The sequence below is a fragment of the Coregonus lavaretus genome (assembly GCF_964263955.1).
Source record: "Coregonus lavaretus genome assembly, contig: HAP1_SCAFFOLD_3478, whole genome shotgun sequence".
Lineage (NCBI taxonomy): Eukaryota > Metazoa > Chordata > Actinopteri > Salmoniformes > Salmonidae > Coregonus > Coregonus lavaretus.
Window position 1 is genome coordinate 1 of NW_028164115.1, and position 13,096 is coordinate 13,096.

The following is a 13,096-nucleotide window of genomic DNA, read 5'->3' on the forward strand; positions in this document are numbered from 1 at the left end:
AAAAAGATTTGCAAATATGCAACTTCTTTTGAGAATAAATGCAACAACACTAGCAAGCAGGTAATGTGATGTGTGAATACAACAACACTTGCAAACATGTAACTTGATATGTGAACAAATCCAATAAGATTTTGCGACTGGTGAATCTTCTGTAAATCAAAACTACATTTGCCTGTTTCAAATCTGTTTTGGCACTAATTTAGCGACTAACCTTTGCCAAAAGTTTTGTAGTTGTAAAAAATAATGATTAGCGTGTAAGAGCTGCTCTACAAGCAACCAGTAGAGAAAAACATGAGAGCTCTGGTGGCCAGGTGTCACGATCGTTGACACATGATGAAGCGGACCAAGGCGCAGCGTTGAAGGTGAACATATTATTTATTTAGAATGATCACACGATCAAAACAACAACGATAACGTGACGTCTACGGTATAACACAAACCAAATCAGAACAAGATCCCACAAAGAATAGCTGAAAACAGCCTACCTAAGTATGGCTCCCAATCAGAGACAACGAGCAACAGCTGCCTCTGATTGGGAACCACCCTGACCAACATAGATCTATATGATCTAGAACAAAACCCAAAACATAGAAAACACAACATAGAAGCTACCCCGAGAAACTAAACATAAAAAATCCACACCCTGGCTCAACATTTCAGAGTCCCCAGAGCCAGGGCGTGACAGTACCCCCCCCCAAAGGCGCGGACTCCGACCGCGCCAACAGAACACCACAGGGGAGGGACCGGGTGGGCACTCCGCCTTGGCGGCGGATCCGGCTCTGGGCATGATCCCCACTCCCTCTCTAACCCCCCACAGTACCCCTGGTCCGGTCTGGCCCTGCTGGCCGGAGCTGGACTGACCACTGGTGGAGCGGATTGCTCTAGCTCCGACGTGAAGCATCTGACCGGTGCCGGACCAGCCACCGGTGGAACAGGCACGGGCCGTGCCGGACTGACGACGCACACCACTGGCTTGGTGTGGGGAGCAGGAGCGGGCCGAGCCGGGCTGTCGAAGCGCACCCCTGACTTGGTGCGGGGAGCAGGAACGGGCCGAGCCGGACTGACGACGCACACCACTGGCTTGGTGTGGGGAGCAGGAGCGGGCCGAGCCGGGCTGTCGAAGCGCACCCCTGACTTGGTGCGGGGAGCAGGAACGGGCCGAGCCGGGCTGACGAAGCGCACCACTGACTTGGTGCGGGGAGCAGGAACGGGCCGCGCCGGGCTGACGAAACGCACCACTGACTTGGTGCGAGTGGCAGGAACAGGCCGGACCGTACTGGGAACACACACCACTGGCCCTACGTGGGGATCAGGAACAGGCCGGACCGGACTGGCAACACACGCCAGTACCTCTCGCTGTGCCTCTACAACCTCCTTCCCCCTGGTGACCAGTGACTCCCGTAACCTGGCGTCCTCCTGCTGCCCCGTCGTCCACGGCGTTAGCCCCCCCTAAAAAATTTATGGGCTTCACTCCTACCCGTGGCCAAGGCCTCCATCCCTCTTGCCAGACTCGCACTCATCTCCTCCCACGTCCATCCTCTCTCCTCGTCACGCTGCTTGATCCAGTCAAGGTGGGATCTTCTGTCACGATCGTTGACACATGATGAAGCGGACCAAGGCGCAGCGTTGAAGGTGAACATATTATTTATTTAGAATGATCACACGATCAAAACAACAACGATAACGTGACGTCTACGGTATAACACAAACCAAATCAGAACAAGATCCCACAAAGAATAGCTGAAAACAGCCTACCTAAGTATGGCTCCCAATCAGAGACAACGAGCAACAGCTGCCTCTGATTGGGAACCACCCTGACCAACATAGATCTATATGATCTAGAACAAAACCCAAAACATAGAAAACACAACATAGAAGCTACCCCGAGAAACTAAACATAGAAAATCCACACCCTGGCTCAACATTTCAGAGTCCCCAGAGCCAGGGCGTGACACCAGGCTTTTTCTTTCGACCAATCAGGCGAAGTGTTATCATTCTGGAACATATTTTCAAACAGGGGGCCAGGGCTCTTCTTGGAAGCACGCTTTCCACTGTGCTAAATATGGATCAAATTAGTTGAAATTACTAAATGATATTCACAGAATTTGAAAGCTACAGCAAGGCCTTGGCGAGGAAGAGGAATTAAATCATTAAAAAGTGTTTCCACATAGCATAACCGCTACAAAGCTGATGCTAGTTAGCATTAGAGCCGTCTCTGGTTAGCCTGTATCTAGAGTTTTTTTGTTGTGAAAGAGAGCAATAGGTCTAGTTGGCTATCTAGCAACTTGTCATTTTGGTAGAAAATAACATTAGTTTAGAAAATTATTGTTTGCTCTGTGTATATTTGGTGTGTAGTTGGTTGGCTTTGCTAGTTAGCAAACTGAGATCTCTGCTCAAGTTGGCTAACGTTAGTTAGCTTGCTAGCGATGTTTTGAGGAGAACAGGCTAGCTCCTTGTAGAATCAAGAGGGTATGGGGGAGAAGATTAGATGTGCAGTTGCTTCAATCGGGGTGTTGCAGTTACCCAGACGAGATGACAGCAAACTGCTACAGAGATGAAAAGGAGAGATCTCGCAGATTGATTAGATCGCTAGATGTCAATGTCGAACCAATGCAAGGATAGACATTGTATTGGTTTGCTATGAGCTGCTTTTCCTGAAAATGTCTATCTGATATAGCTAGCTAGTTGTTGTTCTAGTGCAATGTCCATTAAATATTACAGCCACAACATCATGATCATGTAGTCTGCAGACCAGCGAGGAGGAGCAAAGCCTGCTTTGGGTGAGCTAGCTAGAACAACATCAACTAGCTAGCTATAATATCAGATAGACATTTTCTAGGAAAAGCATGGACAGAGCTAGCTATCTGTAGTAACATTATTATTTGAAACCACCACATCTGTATCTGTGTTACATTCCATATTATGTTTTAATCTAGTTGTACTGTATTGCTATCCGTCTCAAGTTGTACAAATCATCAGCATGATGAATACTGAATCATGTTTGAATTGTCAAGTGGACTGAATTCTCATTCAAATTATGATGTGCCTCTCTTTTAGATATGTTAAGCACACCTCTGCCTCTGCTAGCCACACAACCACTGCCTCAGAGTGGTTGGGTAAGCTCCTTCCTGGCTGGCCCTGTCCAGGGGTGACATTGAACGGGGCCACAGTGTCTCCCAGCCCCCCGGTCTCATGTGTAGAAGCTGTTATTGGCAAAAGGGAATATTAATCATGAATACATAGAAAACGTTGTTCCCATGTACAATATATTGAGGACTTGTGTTCATTAGAAAAGTGCTGGTGGATTACATGTGGATGGTAGTCATGGATAATGATGGATGTTAGTCATCCTAGTGAATAATTTAAATTCAAATGTAGTCCACTCCAGATCAACTAAACGTTCAAATTTGAAAATAAGGATATACAACCCCCAACACAACACTCACTGTTCTTGTTACAAATGCATGTGTATTGTCTCACGTTAATCAGGACAGCCCCGATCAACAGTCAAAGTGCTTTACAGATACCTAGCCTAAAACCCCAAAGAGCTAGCAATGCAGAGGCAGAAGCACAGTGACTACCTGCCTAAACCTGATCAGCAGGGGTCTCCGACAAGGTAGAACGCCCAGTGAAATCAGGCCCGGGGTCCATAGCTACAGTCGGAATGGCTAGGGACAACTAGGGACTCGGCTCCCCCAGTCCGGTCAGGTCCCATCAGTCAATATAATTTGATTCATTATGATCTAAAAGTAAAAACTGATCCTAGATCGGCACTCCTACTCTAAGATGCTCCGTGAATACGGGTCCAGATAAGAACAGTTGACCCTAGCCCCCCCCCGGCACATAAGCTATTGCAGAGTAATTACCGGGGACTGAGACAGAGGGGTTGGGAGACACTGTGTGGAAAGGGCCAGCCAGGAAGGAGCTTACCCAACCACTCTGAGGCAGTGTTTTTGTGGCTAGCAGAGGCAGAGGTGTGCTTAGAAGATCTGAAAGAGAGCCACGACATTATTTGAATGAGAATTCAGTCCACTTGACAATTCAAACATAATTCAGTATTCTTCATGCTGATGATTTGTACAACTTGAGACGGATAGCAATACAGTACAACTAGATTAAAACATAATATGGAATGTAACACAGATACAGATGTGGTGGTTTCAAATAATAATGTTACTACAGATAGCTAGCTCTGTCCATGCTTTTCCTAGAAAATGTCTATCTGATATTATAGCTAGCTAGTTGATGTTGTTCTAGCTAGCTCACCCAAAGCAGGCTTTGCTCCTCCTCGCTGGTCTGCAGATGCATGACTACATGATCATGATGTTGTCGCTGTAACATTTAACGGGCACTAGAACAACAACAACAACAACAACTAGCTAGCCATATGAGATGGACATTTTCAGGAAAAGCAGCTCGTATAGGAAGCCAATAAAATGAATATCAATGTATTCTTCCCCATCCCCTCTTGTCTTGATTCTACAGGCAGCTAGCCTGTTCTCCTCCAAATATTATTAGCAAGCTAGCTAACGTTAGCCAACTTGAGCAGATATCTCAGCTTGCTAACTAGCAAAGCCAACTAACTACAGATCAAATATACACAGAGCAAACAATTATTTTCTAGTGTTAGTCTCAACCAAATGACAATTACATAGCTAGACCTATTGCTCTGATACACAACGTAAGAACCACTAGATACAGGCTAGCCAGAAGGCTCTAATGCTAGCTAGCTAGATAACCAGCCATGTAATGCCAATGGAAAAGCATCAGCTTTGTAGCGTTTATGCTATGTGGAAACACTCTTTTTAATTATTCCCGTCATCTTCCTCACCAAAGCCTTGTTGTAGTTTTCAAATTCTGTTAATTTAATTTAGCTAGCTAGCTATCTATTAATTTTAACACATTTGATCCATATTTAGCACAGTAGAAAGCGTGCTTCCAGACCGGAACCCTGTAAAATGTGAAAGCACATTCAAGAATGACAACACCTCACCCGATTTGGTCGGAAGAAAAAGCCCTGTCCACCAGAGTTCATGTTTTTCTGTGGTGCCTGCTTACAGATTATTATTTTTTTACAACTGCAATACTTTTGGCACAGGTTAGTCGAGAAATTAGTGCCTAAATTCTGAGCACACAGATTCGACATCTGCAAGTGTAGTTTTGGTTCACAGAAGAAGATTCACCAGTCGTAAATTTAGTAAATGAGCTGCATTCATTCTCAAATGTAGTTGCATACTTTCAAATCTCATTTAATTTGTTCACATATCAACTTGCAAGCGTTGTTGTATTTATTCTCAAAATAAGTTACATGTTTGCAAATATTTTTTGCAACTACAAAACTCAGTATACAGTTGCAGCTCATATTTTACCTACGCAAATCATTCTTTACATGCTTGTATAATTAAGTCATGATTCTACCTCCATAAAAGAGCCCCCCTCCGCCTCCTCATCTCTTCTGTCTGTATCGCTCTCCTGGGAGTGGGGGGTGTAGGGCGATTAGAGGTGTCTGTGTGTGTGTGTTTGTATTCGTCGGTAAATGTGTGTGTGTGACTGTTCTGTGTGTTTTTATATGATGTGTGTGTGTGTGTCTCAAGGGGCGTGTGTGCGTTTGCATGCATAAAGTGGCTTGCGAAAGTATTCACCCCCCTTGGCATTTTTCCTATTTTGTTGCCTTACAACCTGGAATTAAAATGGATTTTTGGGGGGGTTGTATCATTTGATTTACACAACATGCCTACCACTTTGAAGATGCAAAATATTTTTTCTTGTGAAACAAACAAAAAATAAGATAAAAAAAACAGAAAACTTGAGCATGCATAACTATTCACCCCCCCAAAGTCAATACTTTGTAGAGCCACCTTTTGCAGCAATTACAGCTGCAAGTCTCTTGGGGTATGTCTCTATAAGCTTGGCACATCTAGCCACTGGGACTTTTGCCCATTCTTCAAGGCAAAACTACTCCAGCTCCTTCAAGTTGGATGGGTTCCGCTGGTGTACAGCAATCTTTAAGTCATACAACAGATTCTCAATTGGATTGAGGTCTAGGCTTTGACTAGGTCATTCCAAGACATTTAAATGTTTCCCCTTAAACCACTCGAGTGTTGCTTTAGCAGTATGCTTAGGGTCATTGTCCTGCTGGAAGGTGAACCTCTGTCCCAGTCTCAAATCTCTGGAAGACTGAAACAGGTTTCCCTCAAGAATTTCCCTGTATTTAGCGCCATCCATCATTCCTTCAATTCTGACCAGTTTCCCAGTCCCTGCCGATGGAAAAACATCCCCACAGCATGATGCTGCCACCACCATGCTTCACTGTGGGGATGGTGTTCTCGGGGTGATGAGAGGTGTTGGGTTTGCGCCAAACATAGCGTTTTCGTTGATGGCCAAAAAGCTCACTTTTAGTCTCATCTGACCAGAGTACCTTCTTCCATATGTATGGGGAGTCTCCCACATGCCTTTTGGCGAACACCAAACCTGTTTGCTTATTTTTTTCTTTAAGCAATGGCTTTTTTCTGGCCACTATTCCATAAAGCCCAGCTCTGTGGAGTGTACGGCTTAAAGTGGTCCTATGGACAGATACTCCAATCTCCGCTGTGGAGCTTTGCAGCTCCTTCAGGGTTATATTTGGTCTCTTTGTTGCCTCTCTGATTAATACCCTCCTTGCCTGGTCCATGAGTTTTGGTGGGCGGCCCTCTCTTGGCAGGTTTGTTGTGGTGCCATATTCTTTCAATTTTTTAATAATGGATTTAATGGTGCTCCGTGGGATGTTCAAAGTTTCGGATATTTTTTTATAACCCAACTCTGATCTGTACTTCTCCACAACTTTGTCCCTGACCTGTTTGGAGAGCTCCTTGGTCTTCATGGTGCCGCTTGCTTGGTGGTGCCCCTTGCTTAGTGGTGTTGCAGACTCTGGGGCCTTTCAGAACAGGTGTATATATACTGAGATCATGTGACAGATCATGTGACACTTAGATTGTACACAGGTGGACTTTATTTAACTAATTATTTGACTTCTGAAGGTAATTGGTTGCACCAGATCTTATTTAGGGGCTTCATAGCAAAGGGGGTGAATATGCACGCACCACCTTTCCGTTATTTATTTTTTAGAATTCTTTGAAATAAGTTATTTTTTTCATTTCACTTCACCAATTTGGAATATTTTGTGTATGTCCATTACATGAAATCCAAATAAAAATAAATTTAAATTACAGGTTGTAATGCAACAAAATAGGAAAAACGCCAAGGGGGATGAATACTTTTGCAAGGCACTGTATGTTTGCATGCGTCTACGGAACCACTAGCGAGTGAGGGAAAGAGTGAGTGAATGAGAGCGTGGTTCTCGCTGCAAGATGCCGTAGAGGTCGTTATGACTCGATCAGCCTCTGTTCACATCATCGCACCCTCCCTCACCTCCTCACCCACCACTGCCTGAACCCCCCTACCCCCTCCGCCTTAACCCCCCCTACCCCCACCGCCTTAACCCCCCCTACCCCCTACCCCCACCGCCTTAACCCCACCTACCCCCACCACTTCAACCCCCACCTCAACCCCTCCTACCCCCACCACCTTAACCCTCCCACCCCCACCTCCTCAACCACCAACTCCTCAACCCCCCCAATAGTAGTAGTAGTAGTGTGAGGTGATGTAGTAGTGTGAGGTGATGTAGTAGTGTGAGGTGATGTAGTACTGTGAGGTGATTTAGTACTGTGAGGTGATGTAGTACTGTGAGGTGATGTAGTACTGTGAGGTGATGTAGTAGTGTGAGGTGATGTAGTACTGTGAGGTGATGTAGTAGTGTGAGGTGATTTAGTAGTGTGAGGTGATGTAGTACTGTGAGGTGATGTAGTAGTGTGAGGTGATGTAGTACTGTGAGGTGATGTAGTACTGTGAGGTGATGTAGTACTGTGAGGTGATGTAGTACTGTGAGGTGATGTAGTAGTGTGAGGTGATGTAGTAGTGTGAGGTGATGTAGTAGTGTGAGGTGATTTAGTAGTGTGAGGTGATGTAGTACTGTGAGGTGATGTAGTAGTGTGAGGTGATGTAGTAGTGTGAGGTGATGTAGTAGTGTGAGGTGATGTAGTAGTGTGAGGTGATGTAGTACTGTGAGGTGATGTAGTACTGTGAGGTGATGTAGTACTGTGAGGTGATTTAGTAGTGAGGTGATGTAGTAGTGTGAGGTGATTTAGTAGTGTGAGGTGATTTAGTAGTGTGAGGTGATGTAGTACTGTGAGGTGATGTAGTAGTGTGAGGTGATTTAGTAGTGTGAGGTGATTTAGTAGTGTGAGGTGATGTAGTAGTGAGGTGATTTAGTAGTGTGAGGTGATGTAGTAGTGTGATTTAGTGTGCACACACAGTCTTCACCTCTTATCTGATAGTTTGATAGTTCATCAACATCATGTGCTTCTCACCGCAGCAGCTGTTTGTTCAGCCGTTTGGTCTAGTGTGATCTATCAGGGGAACTAAGTAGTGTTTTTTCTCTCTTTCCATCTCTGTAGACTTCTAGAAACACTAGAGTAGACTGTACACACACACACACACACACACACACACACACACACACACACACACACACACACACACACACACACACACACACACACACAGAGAGAGAGAGACACAGAGAGAGAGAGAGACACACAGAGAGAGAGACACACAGAGAGAGAGACACACAGAGAGAGACACACAGAGAGAGACACACAGAGAGAGACACACAGAGAGAGACACACACAGAGAGAGACACACACAGAGAGAGACACACACAGAGAGAGACACACACAGAGAGAGACACACACAGAGAGAGACACACACCGAGAGACACACACAGAGAGACACACACGTACACACACCCGCTAAACACACTTCCTCAAATAAAAAGATATGGAAATCACACAGGAAATTGAATGAAAAACATACCCATATTGCTTTTAGCCTCACAATGCGCTCTCGCTCTCGCTCTCGCTCTCGCGCTCTTCCCTAGTGTGATCAGTGAGAGGAAGTAGTGTTTTCTCTCCCTGATTGTGTGATCGTACAACCACCCGCTCTGTCTAAAAAGAGATGCTCCACAGCAGCTCTAGCCGGAGTTGGGATATTTGGGTCAAAGAGCACAGTTGGGTGGTGTGTTTTTTTTCCAATGGTTTCTGTGGCCTGTGAAAATGGAAATCTCCAATTTCTGTTGGTACTACTGTATACATCACCTCCAGAGACCGAGAAACATTGAGAGAGAAAATACAGTGCATTCGGAAAGTATTCAGACCCCTTGACTTTTTCCACAGCCTTATTCTAAAATTGATTAAATTGTTAAAATTAAAACATTTCATCAATCTACACACTACCCCTTAATGACAAAACAAAATCAGGGTTTTATAAATTTTTGCAACTGTATTAAACGTAGAAAACTGAAATATCACATTTACATAAGTATTCAGACCCTTTACTACTTTGTTGAAGCACCTTTGGCTGTGATTACAGCCTCAAGTCTTTTTGGGTATGACGCTACAAGCTTGGCACACCTGTATTTGGGGAGTTTCTCCCATTCTTCTCTGCAGATCCTCTCAAACTCTGTCAGGTTTGACGGCGAGCGTCGCTGCACAGCTATTTTCAGGTCTCTCCAGAGATGTTTGATAGGGTTGAAGTCCGGGCTCTGGCTGGGCCACTCAAGGACATTCAGAGACTTGTCCCGAAGCCACTCCTGCGTTGTCTTGACTGTGTGCTTAGGGTCGTTGTCCTGTTGGAAGGTGAACCTTCGTCCCAGTCTGAGGTCCTGAGCGCTCTTGAGCAGGTTTTCTTCAAGGATCTCTCTGTACTTTGCTCCGTTCATCTTTCCCTTGACCATGACTAGTCTTCCAGTCCCTGCCGCTGAAAAACATCCCCACAGCATGATGCTGCCACCACCATGCTTCACCGTAGGGATGGTGCCAGGTTTCTACAGATGTGACGCTTGGCATTCAGGCCAAAGAGTTCAATCTTGGTTTCTCATGGTCTGAGAGTCCTTTAGGTGCCTTTTGGCAAACTCCAAGTGGGCTGTCATGTGGCTTTTACTGAGGAGTGGCAATACATTTTAGCAAGTTTATACAAAATAAAAAATACTTATTTACATAAGTATTCAGACCATTTATTATGAGACTCGAACTTGAGCTCAGGTGCATCCTGTTTCCATTGATCATCCTTGAGATGTTTCTACAACTTGATTGGAGTCCACCTGTGGTAAATTCAATTGATTGGACATGATTTGGAAAGGCACACACCTGTCTATATAAGGTCCCACAGTTGACAGTGCATGTCAGAGCAAAAACCAAGCCATGAGGTCGATGGAATTGTCCGTAGAGCTCCGAGACAGGATTGTGTCGAGGCACAGATCTGAGGAAGGGTACCAAAAACTTTCTGCAGCATTGAAGGTCCCCAAGAACACAGTGGCCTCCATCATTCTTAAATGGAAGAAGTTTGGAACCACCAAGATTCTTCCTAGAGCTGGCTGGCCGCCCGGCCAAACTAAACTGAGCAATCGGGAGAGAAGGGCATTGGTCAGGGAGGTGACCAAGAACCCGATGGTCACGCTGACAGAGCTCCAAAATTCCTCTGTGGAGATGGGAGAACCTTCCAGAAGGACAACCATCTCTGCAGCACTACACTAATCAGGCCTTTATGGTAGAGTGGCCAGATGGAAGCCACTCCTCAGTAAAAGCCACATGACAGAGAACAGCATAGGGGCGAGACAGAGAACAGCATACGGGTTAGACAGAGAACAGCATACGGGCGAGACAGAGGACCGCATACGGGCGAGACAGAGAACCGCATACGGGCGAGACAGAGAACAGCATACGGGCGAGGCAGAGAACAGCATACGGGCGAGGCAGAGAACAGCATACGGGCGAGGCAGAGAACAGCATACGGGCGAGGCAGAGAACAGCATACGGGCGAGGCAGAGAACAGCATACGGGCGAGACAGAGAACAGCATACGGGCGAGACAGAGAACAGCATACGGGCGAGACAGAGAACAGCATACGGGCGAGACAGAGAACAGCATACGGGCGAGGCAGAGAACAGCATACGGGCGAGGCAGAGAACAGCATACGGGCGAGGCAGAGAACAGCATACGGGCGAGGCAGAGAACAGCATACGGGCGAGGCAGAGAACAGCATACGGGCGAGGCAGAGAACAGCATACGGGCGAGGCAGAGAACAGCATACGGGCGAGGCAGAGAACAGCATACGGGCGAGGCAGAGAACAGCATACGGGCGAGGCAGAGAACAGCATACGGGCGAGGCAGAGAACAGCATACGGGCGAGGCAGAGAACAGCATACGGGCGAGGCAGAGAACAGCATACGGGCGAGGCAGAGAACAGCATACGGGCGAGGCAGAGAACAGCATACGGGCGAGGCAGAGAACAGCATACGGGCGAGGCAGAGAACAGCATACGGGCGAGGCAGAGAACAGCATACGGGCGAGGCAGAGAACAGCATACGGGCGAGGCAGAGAACAGCATACGGGCGAGGCAGAGAACAGCATACGGGCGAGGCAGAGAACAGCATACGGGCGAGGCAGAGAACAGCATACGGGCGAGGCAGAGAACAGCATACGGGCGAGACAGAGAACAGCATACGGGTTAGATGCACCAGACCGACAGCCACAGTGGAGCTCTTTGTGTCTGTGTTGGTCTACTTTGTGGCACGTCACAAATGACACCCTATTTCCTATATAATGTACTACTTTTGACCAGGGTCCACTGGCAAGGCCGTGTGTGTGTGTGACTCTGACTCTGAGAGAGAGAGAGAGAGAGGGAGAGGAGGGAGAGAAGGAAGGTGGGAGGGAGGATTTGGCCAGCTGTCAGCCACTGTGGGATGGCTAGGGCGCCTCAAGCTTCTCCCAGACTGACCGACAGTAACCCTCTGGTCCTCTGGCTGTACAGTAATAGCCTTTGGGTATCACAACACACACACACACACACACACACACACACACACACACACACACACACACACACACACACACAGCTCTCGCCTCTGGATTAATTCTTCCTCTAGTGAAACAGTAATTTGTGTATTTGGAAATTCGGTTACTCTGTGAAATGGTCTTTTGACCTCTCTTCCCCCAGAGGAGGAAATATACTGATGATAATGTCTTCATTAGATTTCCTAATCAAAGTGTAATTTACTGGTAACCATCACATGAATCATTCCAGCCTGCAATCATTTCTTAGAGAACTAAAGCATTTACATGAGCTAGGGTTACAGTCTGTGTCCGATCTGCCTGTCTGCTCAGTTCGGCTGTATTTCAGTTCTGGAGAGCTTTCTCCCAAACAGAATGACCCCCAAACAGCATGCTGAAAGATAAACGTTGAAAGATTCTTAAATCCCCAGGGCTGTGAGTTTCACTTCTTGTTGGCTGTGAAAGTTTTACACAGGAAAATAAATGTCCATATTTCTCTCTCTCTCTCTCTCTCTCTCTCTCTCTCTCTCTCTCTCTCTCTCTCTCTCTCTCTCTCTCTCTCTCTCTCTCTCTCTCTCTCTCTCTCTCTCTCTCTCTCTCTCTCTCTCTCTCTCTCTCTCTCTCTCTCTCTCTCTCTCTCTCTCTCTCGTTATTATTACCCATGGCCCTCTGTGAGATGATGAACGCATCGTCTTTATCTGGAACACATCTCTGCCACCTGCAGAAGAGAACAATTCCAGTGGGTGTGATAGGAGGCTCTGTTTTAATGTCCTTCATGTATGTTTGCACGTGTCATATGTACAGTAGATCTGTATGTGTGTGTGTGGACGGATGATAGGCGTATCATCGGAATAGATGAGAAAGAAAGAGAAGAAGCTTGGATTGGAGGGTGTTTAGCATTTAGCCTGGGAGGCAGGAGGTGTCTGATTTATAGTCCATTATTCAGGAGGAAATGAGCGTCATAGGCCAGTGACTAATAAACGTCGAGCCGCCCCGCTGTACGCCCACATCAAAGAGACTAGGGAGCTCCGCTGGACCCCCTCTCCGTCAACATATACCCTCTCCAGCTCTGGTTCTTTCCGTCAACATATACCCTCTCCAGCTCTGGTTCTGTCTGTCAGCATATACCCTCTCCATCTCTGGTTGTTGGCTTGAACCACGCTCACGTTAGC